At 36.2% G+C, this 16,485-nt stretch overlaps 1 protein-coding gene across 1 annotated transcript in view; it reads left to right on the forward strand.

The window, feature by feature from the left end:
• The window catches only part of Mbd5 (methyl-CpG binding domain protein 5), a 402,700-nt gene that overhangs the window by 156,914 nt on the left and 229,301 nt on the right, over positions 1-16,485 (forward strand). Inside the window, exon 5 of the mRNA XM_077802477.1 lies at positions 15,465-15,493. The gene's annotated coding sequence lies outside the window, so the exon portion shown is untranslated. The remainder of the gene's footprint in view (positions 1-15,464; positions 15,494-16,485) is intronic.

The raw sequence follows: 16,485 nt of genomic DNA on the forward strand, positions 1-16,485 counted from the left end.
ATTGATGTGTTTTATTCATGAGACTGATGTGATTTGAAAAATTTTAAAACATCTTTGGCACACTTAATTTGATTTTTTAAAATGACTAAACCGTATGATAATTTGTTTTAAAAACAACACTTTAAAAGCTGTTATGGTTTGGATGTGAGGTGACATCCAAAAGTTCATGTGTGAGATAAAGCGGGAAGGTTCAGAAATGATTGGGTTGTGAGAGTCTTAGCCCAATCTGTAAATGAATCTCCTGATAGGGATTTACAGAGTGGTAACTGAAATAGTGGGGTGTGGCTGGAGGAGGTAGGAATTGGGTATGTGGTTTGGGAGTTTATATTTTGTATCTGGAAAGTGGATTCTCCCCAGGACTCCCACTTTCTGATCATCTTCTGAGCTGCTTCCTTCAACCACACTCTTCCGCCACAATGTTCTAGAATCCTTAACTTGAACCTCAAGGAATGGAGCCAGCCTTCTATGGACTAAGACCCCTGAAACAGTGAGCCCCCAAATAAACTTTTCCTCCTCTACAATTGTTCTGGTCAGTGGAGAAAAAGCTGATTAAAACAAAAACCATAAAATAATAGATTGTTAATTTTTTAAAAATTTTTAGTTGTAGTCGGACACAATACCTTTATTTATTTATTTTTATGTGGTGCTGATGATGAACCCAGAGATCGAATGTGCTAGGCAAGCGCTCTACTGCTGAGCCACAACCCCAACCCCTAGATTGATAATTTTTTACTATAACAAATTTTTGGTAATTGAAAAATCCACAAATATAATTGAGACACTTCAAAACGGAAGAGTTAATATTTAGAAGATATGATAAGGACAATGCTGACTTACTTAAAATACAAAGAATATTAACAATTCAATATAGAAAATACAACCCATTTGTATAAAAGAAATGAATATGCATTTCATCAAATAAAAAAAGCAAATGGCTACCCAACATGAAAATATTCTGTTTTCCAACTCTTCTAATGTGGTACCTTTTTTTTTTCCCCCTTGATTTTGGGGATTGAACCCAGAACCCCTGAGGCTAATGACACACTTCACCCCCATTTTTGTGACATTTTTCTTTTTTTCTTTTAAAGTTGTCAATGGACCTTTATTTATTTATATCCAATGCTAAGAAGTGAACCCAGTGCCTCACACATGCTAAGCAAGTGCTCTCTCACTGAGCTACAACCCCAGTCCCGGATGACATTTTTCTAGTGATTAATTGTTGTCTATATATTTTCTTATTCTTTCCCTCCTCTTTTCCTACAATATCTTCATTATCACCACTGTGCTTGTTTTTATTATTATTACTTATGATGGAATGGAATAGCTTTACCAGGCTAGCTATTTTCAAAAGGTGTGTGTGTGTTTGATGGGAAGGAGGGTCCAGAGAATTTGTTCTAGTTTTACTAGTCTTCACCAGGAGGTAATTTCTGCTGCCACAGACACAATACACTTCTTATAAAAATGGCTTGTCTATACATTCTTTGTGTGGCCCTCTCTTTTCCATTACTCTAAACCTGAGTCTAGCAGGATTCTGTTGACATCTTTGCTGGCCTCTGTTGTGATTGTAAGCAACGCCTATAGCAGTTTAAGGTTTGTTAAGTATCTTTGTGACATACATTGTTTCCATCAATTCTTGGGATCTGTATTGCAAGGTTCTTTCACTAATAACATTTACCAAAAACTGCTTGTGTTCACTTACTCACATGTGGCTCCTGCTGGAGCTGCAACTAAGACCTGGTTTTACCTATTTTTGAGTGTGAGGATTAAACTTGAATCTTAATTTTGCTGAAAATATAATAGGAGGAAGAGAGAGATACTGGGAGTAGGAATTGGAGAAGAGAAGAGAAAAATAAATGAAAGAATTAACTCTATGATAAAAATTCACCAGCCAGAAGGCAAGAACTCTGGAAAAGACATTGAGAAATAAAAGGAAAAGATATGTTGTGAGCTAGCCAAACTTAGAAGAATTTATTTCTAAGATGAAACTGGAATGAGCACAAGAGAGACTCAACATTGTAGAGAGCACCTGAAAGAATATAAAGGATTAAAATCAGAAGAATGATTTATTTAAAGATAAAATTCATGGGTAGGCTTATGGCTCAGTAGTAGAGCACTTACCTGGCACATATGAGGCAGTGGGTTCGATTTTTAGCACCACATAAAAATAAATAAATAAAAGTGAAGGTATTGTGTCCATCTATAACTAAAAATATTTTTTAATATTAAAAAATAAAGATAAGATTCAGCAACACTTTTATAAAATAAGAAACAATTTAAACCATAGGCAGGGAAAATTGCCCTAGAATTGTTGATACCAAGACACATTTTCATCACATTAGTGAACTTTCTTTAAACATGAAGAAAAAGCTGATAAAGCCAAAAAACAGGAGGCTTATTTCTCACTTATCCATAACAATGTTTAGTGCCCATTGGCAGTGGAATAACACATACAAAATTTTATAGAAAGGAAAATATTTTATATTTTAAATTCCATAAAAAATATTATATTTTTTAAATATAAAAACTACAGACAGTGTTGAACTCAGGGAGTATATTGTTCAAGTGTCCCCTTTTAAAAAAAAAAAAAATCCTAGATGAACCACTGTAAGTCAGATGGAAATAACCAGAAAATTTACCATAGAAGGACTGGCAATGAGCATTGAAAGTATTAACTGTAAAGTAAATACTAAAACGTGAATTCGAGCTAAAAAGCATAATAGAACACTATATTCCCTAAAAATAGAAAAAAAGATACTACCTCAGTATTCTCCCTTTCACTGTTTACATAGTTTAAATTTTAAATATTTCAATTTTAATATTTAAAAGTCAAAAAATGTCAATTAAAGCTGACAAATAATAAACGATAAACATGAATACTTAATTTTTAAATTACAGCATCAAACTGATTATGTCAACATATGAGTAGTCCATGTAGCCAATAATGCTACCTAACCATTTTATTACACACACACACACACACACACACCACACACATAGAGTATTGTAAGATTTTTCATTTTATGTATCATTAGTGCAATGGTGTAAGTATTTGCGCCCACCCAAAATTTTTATGTTGAAATTTAATCCCCAATGCAATAGTATTAAGAGGTGGGGCCATAAGGAAGTATTTAGATTATGAGGGCAAAGCCCTCATGATAAGATTAGTGTCCTTATAAAACAGGCCTAAAGCATTTTCAGGTAAATGGATGGCATTGGAGAAGATAATGCTAAGTGAAGTTAGCCAATCCCAAAAAAACAAATGCCAATCTTTTCTCTGATATAAGGGGGGTGACTCATAGTGGGGTAGGGAGGGAGACAATGGGAGGATTAGATTAATTCTAGATAGGGAAGAGGGGTGGGAGGGAAAGGGAGGGGGCAGGGGATTAGCAAGGATGGTGGAATGTGATGGTCATCATTATACAAAGTACATGTATGAAGACTTGAATTGGGTGTCAACATACCTTATATACAAACAGATATGAAAAAATGTGGCATATATATGTATTAAGAATTGTAATGCAAAAAATATACATGTATAATGGCATAAATTGGCGTAAACATACTTTACATACAGAGATACGAAAAATTGTGCTTTATATGTGTAATAAGAATTGTAGTGCATTCCACTGTTGTATATTTTTTAAAAATAATAATAAAATCAGTTAAAAAAATAAAAAAACAGGCCCAAGGGAACTTGTTCACCCTTTCTACCAAGTGAGTACACATACAAAGCACTATTTGAGGAACAGGATCTCACCAGTCATTTAATCTGGTAGTGCCTTGATCTTGGACTTCCTACCCTCGAGAATTGTAAACAATAAATTTCTCTGGTTTATTAATTATATAGTCTAAGGTATTATATTAAAGCACCTCAAACAGACTAAGATACTAACACAAATGTGTAATAAAAACTGTCACCTAACAGAAGCAAAGCATTAGTTTTTCATTTCTAACTAAAGTTCCAATGTAAACTTTAAGAACACATACTATTTATTCACAGTATATTATATATTAGATATTAGCTTCAATTTTATTTCAAAAAGAGAAGAAAAACTATAATACTACTTGTATCAAGCTGTATTAGCCAAATTTCTACTTCTAAACAAGGCCAACAGACTGATTTTCATACAAATAATTGCTACTGTCACATTGATTTTACGTATGTTTGCCCTACCCCTTTTCTATTTCCAGTATTAAGAATGTACCATTTATGAAAGATTTCTGAATTCTTTTTTTCTAATACTCAAACATACTATATTATTTTACATAGGCTGTTGAAGACACAGTACTTGTTCTCACACAAACACACACAAATAGCTAAATCAGTGTAGAGCTAAAAGAACAAAATAGACATTACACTACCTGACTTCAAAATACAGTACAAAGCTGTAGTAATCAAACCAACATTAGGGAGGGGGCAAAGACACATAGACCAATGGAATAGAATGGATCTACAGCTAACTGATATTTGAGAATATTGCAATATCTAAACTAAGAACAATAAAACTAGACCCCTGTGTCTTGCCATATACAAAATCAACTCAAAATGCATTGATCAAATTTAAAACAAACTATGAAACTACTACAAGAAATCATAGGGGAAATGATTCTGGACATTGAAATGGGCATAAATTTTATGATGAAACCCCAAAAGGACAGAAAAGCAAAAAAATTTATGTATGGGATTATATCAAACTAAAATATTTCTACTCAGAAAAGGAAATAACAAGGGACCACTTACTTATTGGGAGAAGATATTCGCAAACTATACATTTAACAAGTGGTTAATGCCCAGAATACTTAAGAAGCTCAATAGCTCAACACAGAAAATAAACAATAGGTTTAGGCAGTAAACCTAAGTAGACATTTCTCAAAAGAAGAAATATGAACAGGCATATTAAAGTTGCTTAACATCACTAATCATGTGGAAAATCCAAATCAAAATTATAATGAGAGATCATCTCATTTCAATTAGAATGGCTATTGTCAAGGAAACAAAGGGGGGAAAAAGGAATCCTTGTGTACCATTAGTGGGAATGTAAATTAATAAAGTCATTATGGAGGGAAGTGTGGTGGCTCCTCGAAACATTAAAAACAGAACTAATGGGGCTGGGGATGTGGCTCAAGAGGTAGCGCGCTCTCCTGGCATGCGTGCAGCCTAGGTTCAATCCTCAGCACCACATACAAACAAAGATGTTGTGTCCACCGAAAACAAAAAAATAAATATTGAAAAAAAATTCTCTCTTTCTCTCTCTCTCTCTCTCTCTCTCTCTCTCTCTCTCTCTCTCTCTCATTAAAAAAAAAAAAAAAAACTAACATGTGATCCTTCAATCCCACTTCTGGATACAAATCCAGAAAAAAAAAAATTGAAATCAGTCTGTCACAGAGACATCTGCACTCCAGTGTTTACTGTCACCATAGTTCAGAAATGTACACAACATAATGGTGCATTAATTGATGAATGTATGAAGAAAAATATATGCCAATTAATAAATACTATTCAGCCATTAAAATGGATGAAGTTCTGTCATTCATGACAATGTGAATGCAACTGGAGGACATTAAGTGAACTAATCCAGATATGGAAAGAAAAGTACATAATCTCTTTCATAGAGAATCTCAAAAAAATTGGTCTGAGAAGTTGAGAGTAGAATGATAGTTTCCAGAGGCTGGGGAGAATGGAGGTGAGGGAAGAATGGGGAATGGTTGCTTAATGGGTAGTAAGTTACACTTAGAAGACATCAGGTTATGGTGTTCTATTGCATAGTAGAATGATTACACATAATGGTAATTACTACATATTTTTAAAATGCTACAAAAAGCGATTTTGAATGTTTTTACCTCAAGTAAATGGCAAATGTTTGAGAAGAATAGGCTTAAACTGATTTGAACACCACAAAGTATATGGATGTATTGAATCATTACATGGTACCCCAAAGTATGTATAATTTTTATGTGTCAATTAAAAAATAGAAAAAGGATAGTTTTTTTAAATTTGTTCTTTTTAGTTATACATGACAGTCCAATGTATTTTGGCAAATTATACATACATAGAGTATAACTTATTCTATTTAGGATCATCCTATTCTTGTGGTTATACATGATGTGGAGTTACCCTGGTTGTGTATTCAAATACAGGCTAGGATAGTTATGTCCAATTAATTCTATTGTCCTTTCTATTCCCCTCCCTGCTCCCTTCCCTTTGTTTCCGTTTGTCTAATCCAGTGGATTTCTAGTTTTACTCTCCCTTTTTTTTGGATTAGCATCGGCATATCAGAGAGAACATTTGGCTTTTGGTTTTGGGGGATTGACTTCTTTTACAAAGCATGATAATCTCCAGCTCCATCCATTTACCGGCAAATGCCATTATTTCATTCTCCTTTATGGCTGAGTAATAATTCATTGTGTATATATGCCACATTTTCTTTATCCACTCATCTGTTGAAGAACACCTAGGTTGTTTCCATAGCTTGGCTATTCTGAGTTGAGCTGCTATAAAGATTGATGTGACTGCATCACTGTAGTATGCTGTTTTTAAGACATTTGGGTATAGACCAAGGAGTGGGATAACTGAATCAAATGGTGGTTCCATTCCAAGTTTTGTGAGGAATCTCTATACTGCTTTCCATAGTGGTTGCACCAATTTCCAGTCCCACCAACAACGTATAAGAGTATCTTTCTCCCCACATCCTCACCAACATTTATTGTTACTTATATTCTTGATAATTGCCATTTGAACTGAAGTGGGATGGAATCTCAGTGTAGTTTAATTTTGCATTTCTCTGATTGCTAGAGATGTTGAACATTTTTTCATGTATTTGTTGACCATTCATATTTCTTCTTCTGTGAAGTGTCTGTTGAGTTCCTTTCCCATTTATTCATTGGGTTATTTGAGGATTTTTGTTTGTTTGTTTGTTTGTTTGTTTTGATGTTGTTTGAGTTCTTTATATATCCCAAAGATTAATGCTCTATCTGAGGTGCTGGTGGCAAAGATTTTCTCCCGTGCTGTAGACTCTCTCTTCATGTACTTGATTGTTTCATTTTCTATGAAGCTTTTCAGTTTGATACCATCCCATTAATTGATTCTTGATTTTACTTCTTCTGCTTTAGAAATCTTATTTAGGAAGGTGGTTCCTAAGCTGACATGATGGAGAGTTGGGCCTACTTTTTCTTCTATTAAGTGCGGGTCTCTGGTCTAATGGCTAAGTCCTTGATCCACTTTGGAGTTTTGTGCAGAGTGAGATATAAGGGTTCAATTTCACTTTGCTACATATGGATTTCCAGTTTTCCCAGCACCATTTGTTGAAGAGGCTATCTTTTCTCCAATGTGTATCTTTGGTGCATTTGTCTAGTATGGGATAACTCTATTTATGTGGGTGTGTCTTTGTTTTGGTGCCAATACCAGGCTGTTTTTGTTGCTATAGCTCTGTAGTATAGTGTAAGGTCTGGTTTGTCATGCCTCCTGCTTCACTTTATTCACTAAAGATTGCTTTGTCTATTTTTAGCCTTTTATTAAAAAAAAAAAAGATGTTTTCGAAAATGTTTATCAAGCTCACATTTTGTTAAATTACCTGAACCAATTATATTTTGTACTTCATATTAAAAGTCTTTTTGATATTGCTTTTCTGATCTTAAAAGTCCAAAACAACAATAACAGAATTCAAAAAATTACTGGTTTTCTTTTGGTACTTATTAAGGTAAATATTGGAAACTGCTTAAATATAGCTCATTGTCATATACTGGAATCCAGTAAACATATTATTATTTTACATTTATAAACCAAATTTTACCCATTTGTTTTATGTATATTGTTCATTGTGAAGAAAACACAAATTATTTTTTTGAAATCTCAGATAACTACATCATTGGAAATATGATATGAATTTTTATCCTGTTACAATTTATATTCAGTAAGTACTAAAATGTCTTGGTTCATGCCACATGTACGTTGGTTTTTTTCTACTAAACTTCTTTTAGTTACATGTATTTCTTATATCTTTTTTTATATGTTTATATAAGAGAAGATTATGCAGTTATAAGTTCAGTATAAATTTCCCTTAACTATTGAAGTAAACTTGTTATTACCCCTTACTGACTACCTCTGCTCTGCCAGCAGAGGGGATCATTCAACACATACCTGAACCAGCCAACTTATGAATTCTAGTGAGAATATTTTCCATTAAAGGCTTCTAGAACATTAATCTGGGACTTAAATGGATGAACATAGATTTTGGTGAACTTTAATGTCCCTTTCTGCCTTGTTTCTTTATTCCTCTATAATTCATATTTTTAAATGTTTTGTAAGACAATTGGTTAATTTTTTTTATTGTTGGTAGTTCAAAACATTACATCTAATTTGATATATTTCACAGTTTGATTCAAAAGGGTTATGAACTCCCATTTTTACCCCGTATACAGATTGCTGAATCACATCAGTTACATCGATTACATTTCCATTGATTTACATATTGCCATTCTAGTGTCTGATGAATTCTGCTCTCTATCCTATTCTCTACTATCCCCCCTCCCCTCCCCTCCCCTCCCCTCCCCTCTTCTCTCTCAACCCCCTTTACTGTAAAACACTTCTTCCACTTGTATTATTCTTTCCTTACCCCTCACTTCCTCTTGTATGTAATTCTGTATAACCCTGAGGATCACCATCCTTTTCCATGCAATTTCCCTTCTCTCTCCCTTTCCCTCCCCCCTCTCATCCCTATTAATGTTGATCTTCTTCTCCTGCTCTTCATCCCTACTCTGTCCTTAGTTACTTCCCTTATATCAAAGAAGTCATTTGGCATTTGTTTTTTAAGGATTGGCTAGCTTCACTTAGCATAATCTGTTCTAATGCCATCCATTTCCCTCCGAATTCTATGATTTTGTCGTTTCTTAATGCAGAGTAATACTCCATTGTGTATAAATGCCACATTTTTTTTATCCATTCACCTATTGAAGGGCATCTAGGTTGGTTCCACAATCTTGCTATCATGAATTGTGCTGCTATGAACATCAATGTAGCAGTGTCCCTGTAGCATGCTCTTATTAGGTCTTTGGGGAATAGACCGAGAAGGGGAATAGCTAGGACTAATGGTGGTTCCATTCCCAGCTTTCCAAGAAATCTCCATACTGCTTTCCAAATTGGCTGCACCAATTTGCAGTCCCACCAACAATGAACCAGTCTACCCTTTTCCCCACATCCTCGCCAACACTTGTTGTTATTTGACTTAATAATGGCTGCCATTCTTACTGGAGTGAGATGGTATCTTAGGGTGGTTTTGATTTGCATTTCTCTGACTGCTAGTGATGTTGAGCATTTTTTCATGTACTTATTGATTGATTGTATGTCCTCCTCTGAGAAGTGTCTGTTCAGGTCCTTGGCCCATTTGTTGATTGGGTTATTTATTGTCTTTTTGTCTAATTTTTTGAGTTCCTTGTATACTCTGGATATTAGGGCTCTATCTGAAGTGTGAGGAGTAAAGATTTGTTCCCAGGATGTAGGCTCCCTATTTACCTCTCTTATTGTTTCTTTTGCTGAGAAAAAACTTTTTAGTTTGAGTAAGTCCCATTTATTAATTATAGTTGTTAACTCTTGCGCTATGGGTGTCCTATTGAGGAATTTGGAGCCCGACCCCACGGTATGTAGATCGTAGCCAACTTTTTCTTCTATCAGACGCCGTGTCTCTGTTTTGATATCAAGCTCCTTGATTGTTTTATCTATTTCTACAAGAAATGCTGTTGGGATTTTGATTGGCATTGCATTGAACTTATAGAGAACTTTTGGTAATATCGCCATTTTGATGATGTTAGTTCGGCCTATCCATGAACAGGGTATATTATTCCATCTTCTAAGATCTTCTATATCTTTCTTTAGGGTTCTGTAGTTTTCATTGTATAAGTCTTTCACCTCTTTTGTTAGGTTGATTCCCAAGTATTTTATTTTTTTGGAGGATATTGTGAATGGAGTAGTTGTCCTCATTTCCATTTCAGAGGATTTGTCGCTGATATACAAGAATGCATTTGATTTATGCGTGTTGATCTTATATCCTGCCACTTTCCTGAATTGATTTATTAGCTCTAATAGTTTCTTTGTAGACCCTTTTGGGTCTGCTAGGTAAAGGATCATGTCATCTGCAAATAGTGATAATTTAAGTTCTTCTTTTCCTATTTTTATGCCTTTAATTTCTTTCGTCTGTCTAATTGCTCTGGCCAGTGTTTCGAGGACTATGTTGAACAGAAGTGGTGAGAGAGGGCATCCCTGTCTTGTACCAGATCTTAGAGGGAATGCCTTCAATTTTTCTCCATTCAGAATGATGCTGGCCTGTAGCTTATCATAGATTGCTTTTACAATGTTGAGGTATGATCCTGTTATCCCTAATTTCTCTAGAGTTTTGAACATAAAGGGATGCTGTACTTTGTCGAATGCTTTTTCTGCATCTATCGAGATGATCATATGTTTCTTATTTTTAAGTCTATTGATGTGGTGAATAACATTTATTGATTTCCGTATATTGAACCAGCCTTGCATCCCAGGGATGAATCCTACTTGATCATGGTGTATGATTTTTTTGGTATGTTTTTGAATCTGATTCGCCAAAATTTTATTGAGGATTTTTGCGTCTAGGTTCATTAGAGTTATTGGTCTGTAGTTTTCTTTCTTTGAATTGTCTTTGTCTGGTTTAGGGATCAGAGTGATATTGGCCTCGTAGAATGAATTTGGAAGTTCTCCCTCTTTTTCTATTTCTTGAAATAGTTTGAAAAGTATTGGTGTTAGTTCCTCTTTAAAGGTTTTGTAAAACTCTGCTGTATACCCATCCGGTCCTGGGCTTTTCTTAGTTGGTAATCTTTTGATGGTTTCTTCTATTTCCTCTATTGTTATTGGTCCCTTTAGGTTGTCTATATCCTCCTGACTCAATCTGGGTAGATCATAAGACTTAAGAAATTTATCTATGCCTTCACTATCTTCTATTTTATTGGAGTATAAGGATTCAAAATAATTTCTGATTATGTTCTGTATTTCTGAAGTGTCTATTGTGATATTACCTTTTTCATCCCGTATGCTAGTAATTTGGGTTCTCTCTCTTCTTCTCTTCCTTAGCATGGCTAAGGGTCTGTCGATTTTATTAATTTTTTCAAAGAACCAGCTTGTAGTTTTGTCAATTTTTTCAATTGTTTCTTTTGTTTCGATTTCATTAATTTCAGCTCTGATTTTAATTATTTCTTGCCTTCTACTTCTTTTGCTGTTGTTTTGCTCTTCTTTTTCTAGGGTTTTGAGATGAAGTATGAGATGGTTTATTTGTTGGTTTTTTCTTTTTTTAAGGAATGAACTCCAGGCAATGAATTTTCCTCTTAGAACTGCTTTCAATGTGTCCCATAGATTCCGATATGTTGTGTCTGTGTTTTCATTTAACTCTAGGAAGTTTTTAATTTCCTCCTTGACGTCTTCTAAAACCCATTGATCATTTAGTAACCTATTGTTCATTCTCCAAGTGATACTTGATTTTTCCTTCCTTCTTTTATCATTGATTTTCAGTTTCATTCCATTATGATCAGATAAGATGCATGGTATTATCTCTACTCCCTTATATTGTCTAAGAGTTGCCCTGTGACATAGTATATGGTCTATTTTTGAGAAGGTTCCATGTGCTGCTGAGAAAAAAGTGTAGCTACTTGATGTTGGGTGGTATAGTCTATATATGTCAATTAAGTCTAGGTTATTAATTGTGTTATTGAGTTCTATAGTTTCCTTATTTAACTTTTGTTTGGAAGATTTGTCCAGTGGTGAGAGAGGTGTGTTGAAGTCTCCCATGATTATTGTATGGTGATCTATTAGACTCTTGAACTTGAGAAGAGTTTGCTTGATGAACATAGCTGCACCATTATTTTGAGCATATATATTTATGATTGTTATGTCTTGTTGGTGTATGGTTCCCTTGAGTAGTATGTAGTGTCCCTCTTTATCCCTTTTGATTAACTTTGGCTTGAAATCTATTTTATTAGATATGAGTATGGATACTCCTGCTTGTTTCCGCAGTCCATATGAATGGTATGATTTTTCCCAACCTTTCACTTTCAGTGTATATATATCTTTTTCTATCATATGTGTCTCCTGTAGGCAGCATATTGTTGGGTCTTGTTTTGTGATCCATTCTACTAGCCTGTGTCTCTTAATTGGTGAGTTTAAGCCATTAACATTTAGAGTTATTATTGAGATATGGTTTGTTCTTCCAGCCATATTTGTTTATTAATGTTACTAAACCTGTTTTGTTTTCCTCTTTGATTACTTTCTCCCTTTTACTGTCCTACCTCCCATTGTTGGTTTTCAATGTTATTTTCCATTTCCTCTTCCTGAAATGTTTTGCCAAGGATTTTTTGAAGAGATGGTTTTCTAGCTGCAAATTCTTTTAACGTTTGTTTATCGTGGAAGGTTTTAATTTCATCTTCCATCCTGAAGCTTAATTTCGCCAGATACACGATTCTTGGTTGGAACCCATTTTCTTTCAGTGTTTGAAATATGTTATTCCAGGATCTTCTAGCTTTCAGAGTCTGTGTTGAGAGATCAGCTGTTATCGTGATTGGTTTACCCCTAGCTGTAATCTGCTTCCTTTCTCTTGTAGCTTTTAAAATTCTCTCCTTATAATGTATGTTGGACATCTTCATTATAATGTGTCTAGGTGTGGATCTCTTATGATTTTGCACATTCGACGTCCTGTAGGCTTCTAGGATTTGGGATTCTGTCTCATTCTTCAAGTCTGGGAAGTTTTCTCGTATTATTTCACTGAATACATTGTTTATTCCTTTGGTTTGGAGCTCTGTGCATTCCTGTATCCCAATGACTCTTAAGTTTGGTCTTTTAACGTTATCCCATAATTCCTGGATGTTCTGCTCATGGTTTCTTAGCAGTCTTGCTGAGCTGTCTATGTTCTTTTCAAGTTGAAATACTTTGTCTTCATTGTCTGATGTTCTGTCTTCTAAGTGATCTACTCTGCTGGTAGTATTCTCAATTGAGTTTTTAAGTTGGTTTATTGCTTCCTGCATTTCTAGGATTTCTATTTGTTTCTTTTTTATTACCTCTGTCTCTCTGTGAAATTGATCTTTTACTTCCTGGATTTGTTTATGTAGTTCCTTGTCAATGTGATCTTTCATTGTCTGATTTTGCTGTCGCATGTCTTCCTTGAGATTCCAGATCATCTGTAGCATGTATATCCTGAACTCTCTCTCTGACATTCCCTTTGTTGCAGCTATTACCTTTTCTAAAGTTGAGTTGACCTGCATTGCTTGTGGTCCTTTCTTTCCTTGTCTTTTCATGCTGCTCACGTTTCTTTCTGCTTAGTGAAACTGTTGTGTTTGTGAGGTTTTCCCCCTAATTATTTATATTGCTCTTGTATAGTTGAAAAATCTCCCTTGCAGGGCGGGTAGTGACTGTGCTCCTCCTCTAATTGGGGTGATCTGTCTACCGCGCTGGCGGGCCGCTAGGCCTGCTCTGCCGGTTGTTCGCAGGTCTGCCCACCCTGCGGGTGCGGGTGGCGGCTCTCCTCTGCCCCCACTCCAATTGTGGCAATGTGACTACCACCCCCTCGGTTCGTTGGGCCTGATCCGGATGCGGGCGGCTGCTCTGCTCTGCCTCTACTCCAATTGGAGTGACGTGTCTACCATGCTGGCAGGCCTCTAGGCCTGTTCCGCTGGTGGGTCTCAGGTCTGCCTGACTTTGGCAGTAGGGGGAGTTGGGGGTCGAGAGTCCTTTGGTCCTTGCGGTCACGTCCACAAAGAGATGTTGAAGTTTCCCGGTTGTTCGCCAGGTGGGCCCGGCTGTTAGCAGAGCCTGGAGGGCATGGCCATGTGCTGGGCCATGCGGGGACCCTTCTAGCTGAGTCGGGCCACCAGGAGCCGCCTGAAGAGCGGGGCAGCTGTGTCTGAGTGGCTAAGATCCGGGCCGGTGGTTTGGCTGTTCGCAGAGCAAGAGCAGGGCCTCCCGGGAGAGCCGGGATGGAGGGGGCGTCTGCCGGTTTGGGTTGCCACTCCACTCTGGGCCACCGCCGCTTTCAGAAACTGCTGGTGGCTGTGGGATTGGACCTCTGCACCCGCCGGGGGGGCCACCTGTAGAGCCAGGTAGCTGCGGCCACGTGGTTAGGAACCGGGCAGGTTAGGCGGCTGCTCCCAGAGCGAGCGCTAGGCCTCCCAGGGGAGCCCGGATGGCGGAGGCTGACTGCCGCTTCGGGTGGGGCGGGCCAAGCTGCTCCGGGTGTCGGCCGCTTGCAAAGGCGGCTGCTGGCTGCAGGACTTGACTTCTGCACCCGCCGAGGGGGCACCTGTAGAGCCGGGTAGCTGTGGCCGCGTGGTTAGGAACCTAGCAGGTGAGGCGGCTGCTCGCAGAGCGAGAGCTAGGCCTCCCGGGAGAGCCCCTTGCCGGAGCGGCTGATGGCTGCGGGACTAGACCTCTGTGCCCGCGTGGCCGTCCAAGATCCACTTCTCTGGGACAAACTGTCACTTCCAATAAACCTACCAGTTCACGGCAGCTCTCCTCTTATGGAGGATTATGCTAGAAGTTCCTCCATAGGTAGGCTGCAGCTGTTCCTATGGGTCTTTCTTATCCCGTTAAAGTGGAGACGTTGGAATCACTGCTTCCTCGCCGGCCGCCATGTTGGATCCCGATTGGTTAATTTTTAAAAATAAAATTTAAATACCCTCATTTTATTTGTTTTTATTTGGTGCTCAGGATCAAACCCAGTACCTCACACATGTAAAATGAGCACTCTACCTCTGAACTACAACCCCAGTCCCTATAATTCTTCTTTTACATATTAAAATGTTCAAAATCAGACAGATTCTAATTTCTTATTCTTTCCTTCTTCTGGTTGGATCTTCAATTTTAACTTTCCAGTTTTCAAAAACCCTTGCTCACATTGATCCTATTATAGTGGCATTAGATTAATTTACATGTTTCCTAACCTGATTTGGAATAAAAAGAATTTGGACTTTGGACTCAAGAATATTGCAAGACCATACTGCCAAGATTATTTGCACCATTTAATTGAGATTTTTAATTTTTGTTTTATATTCAGAATAAGGATATACTTACTACTCTTTAGCCTTACTCTGTTATATGATTGTTTTTCTTGTGTTTCTTTACTTATCCATATTAATTACATGTTTTCACTGTTTAGATATATTTTTCATGTTTATTTGTATTGTTTATTTATATTATATTTAAATATCAAGTGTCTGAAGAATTCTGTTATTTTCGTTTTAGTGAAACTTACGAGATCAATGTGGTTATTCAAAGTCTCAGACAAGTATTTTCCTACTCTGATTCATCTTGGTAGCTTTTTTAAAATACTTTGAATTTGAAGGTTTTCTGATTAAAAAAAAAGTGCATCTATTTTTTAAACAAATTAATGACAACTTTTTGATATGTAATTCATATGCCTTAAAATTTACAATTTTAACATGTACAATTTATTGCTTTTTAGGATAATGAATGAACAAGTGGCATGAATGGGTAACTCTCTCTTTTTTCTCTTTTTTAGTATATTTCTCAACATTTCTTAAGATGTAAATTCTAAGATTTTTAAAAAAATATTATTTATTGAGTAAATGTTGGAAATTATATCATTAAAAATTATAGCGTTTCTGTAGACTAATATTTACTATACACAGTAAAGACATTTAAACTTTTGTCACCTTTAGTAAGTGGCCTTCTTTTTAAATTATGAAGAAAGCGTATGACTTGCTAACAAAAAATAGGAAAGTAGGATTTTTAAATAATATTTGAGGGCTCAGGATATAGCTCCATGATACAATATGTGCTTAGTATGTATGAGGCTCTGAGTTCAATCCCCAGCACCAATACATAAATAATTTTCATAATCATTACTATTATTTATTACTATTGGTATTATTTATAATTTTATAATAATATAATACTTTTAATTGTTACTATTCTTAAAATCATTGTTATTTGTTTTTATTATTTTTACTTTGTTATTTTTATTGGTTCTAATTAGTTATACATGATAGCAGAATACATTTCAATTCATGATATACAAATGGAGCACAACTTTTCATTTCTCTGGTTGTACAGGATGTAGTTGCACCACATGGGCAGTACATCTCATTCCACCATCATTCCTGCCCCCATGCCTCCTCCCTTTTCCCCCTTCTTCTTCACCCAATCAAATTCTTCCATTGTCCCCATGCCTCCACCCCCAATATGGATCAGCATCTGCTTATCAGAGAGAACATTTGGCCTTTGGTTTTGGGGGATTGGCTCACTTCACTTAGCAGGACATTCTCCAGTTCCATCCGTTTTACTTGCAAATAACATAATTTTATTCTCTTTTAATGCTGAGTAATGTTCAATTGTGTATATGTATCACAGTTTCTTTATCCATTTGTCTACTAAAGGGCATCTAGGTTGTTTTCATAGTTTAGCTATTGTGAATTGAGCTGCCATGAGCATTGATGTGGCTGTATCACTATAGTATGCCGATT

This window comes from Urocitellus parryii, chromosome 1 (genome assembly GCF_045843805.1).
Source record: "Urocitellus parryii isolate mUroPar1 chromosome 1, mUroPar1.hap1, whole genome shotgun sequence".
Taxonomy (NCBI): domain Eukaryota; kingdom Metazoa; phylum Chordata; class Mammalia; order Rodentia; family Sciuridae; genus Urocitellus; species Urocitellus parryii.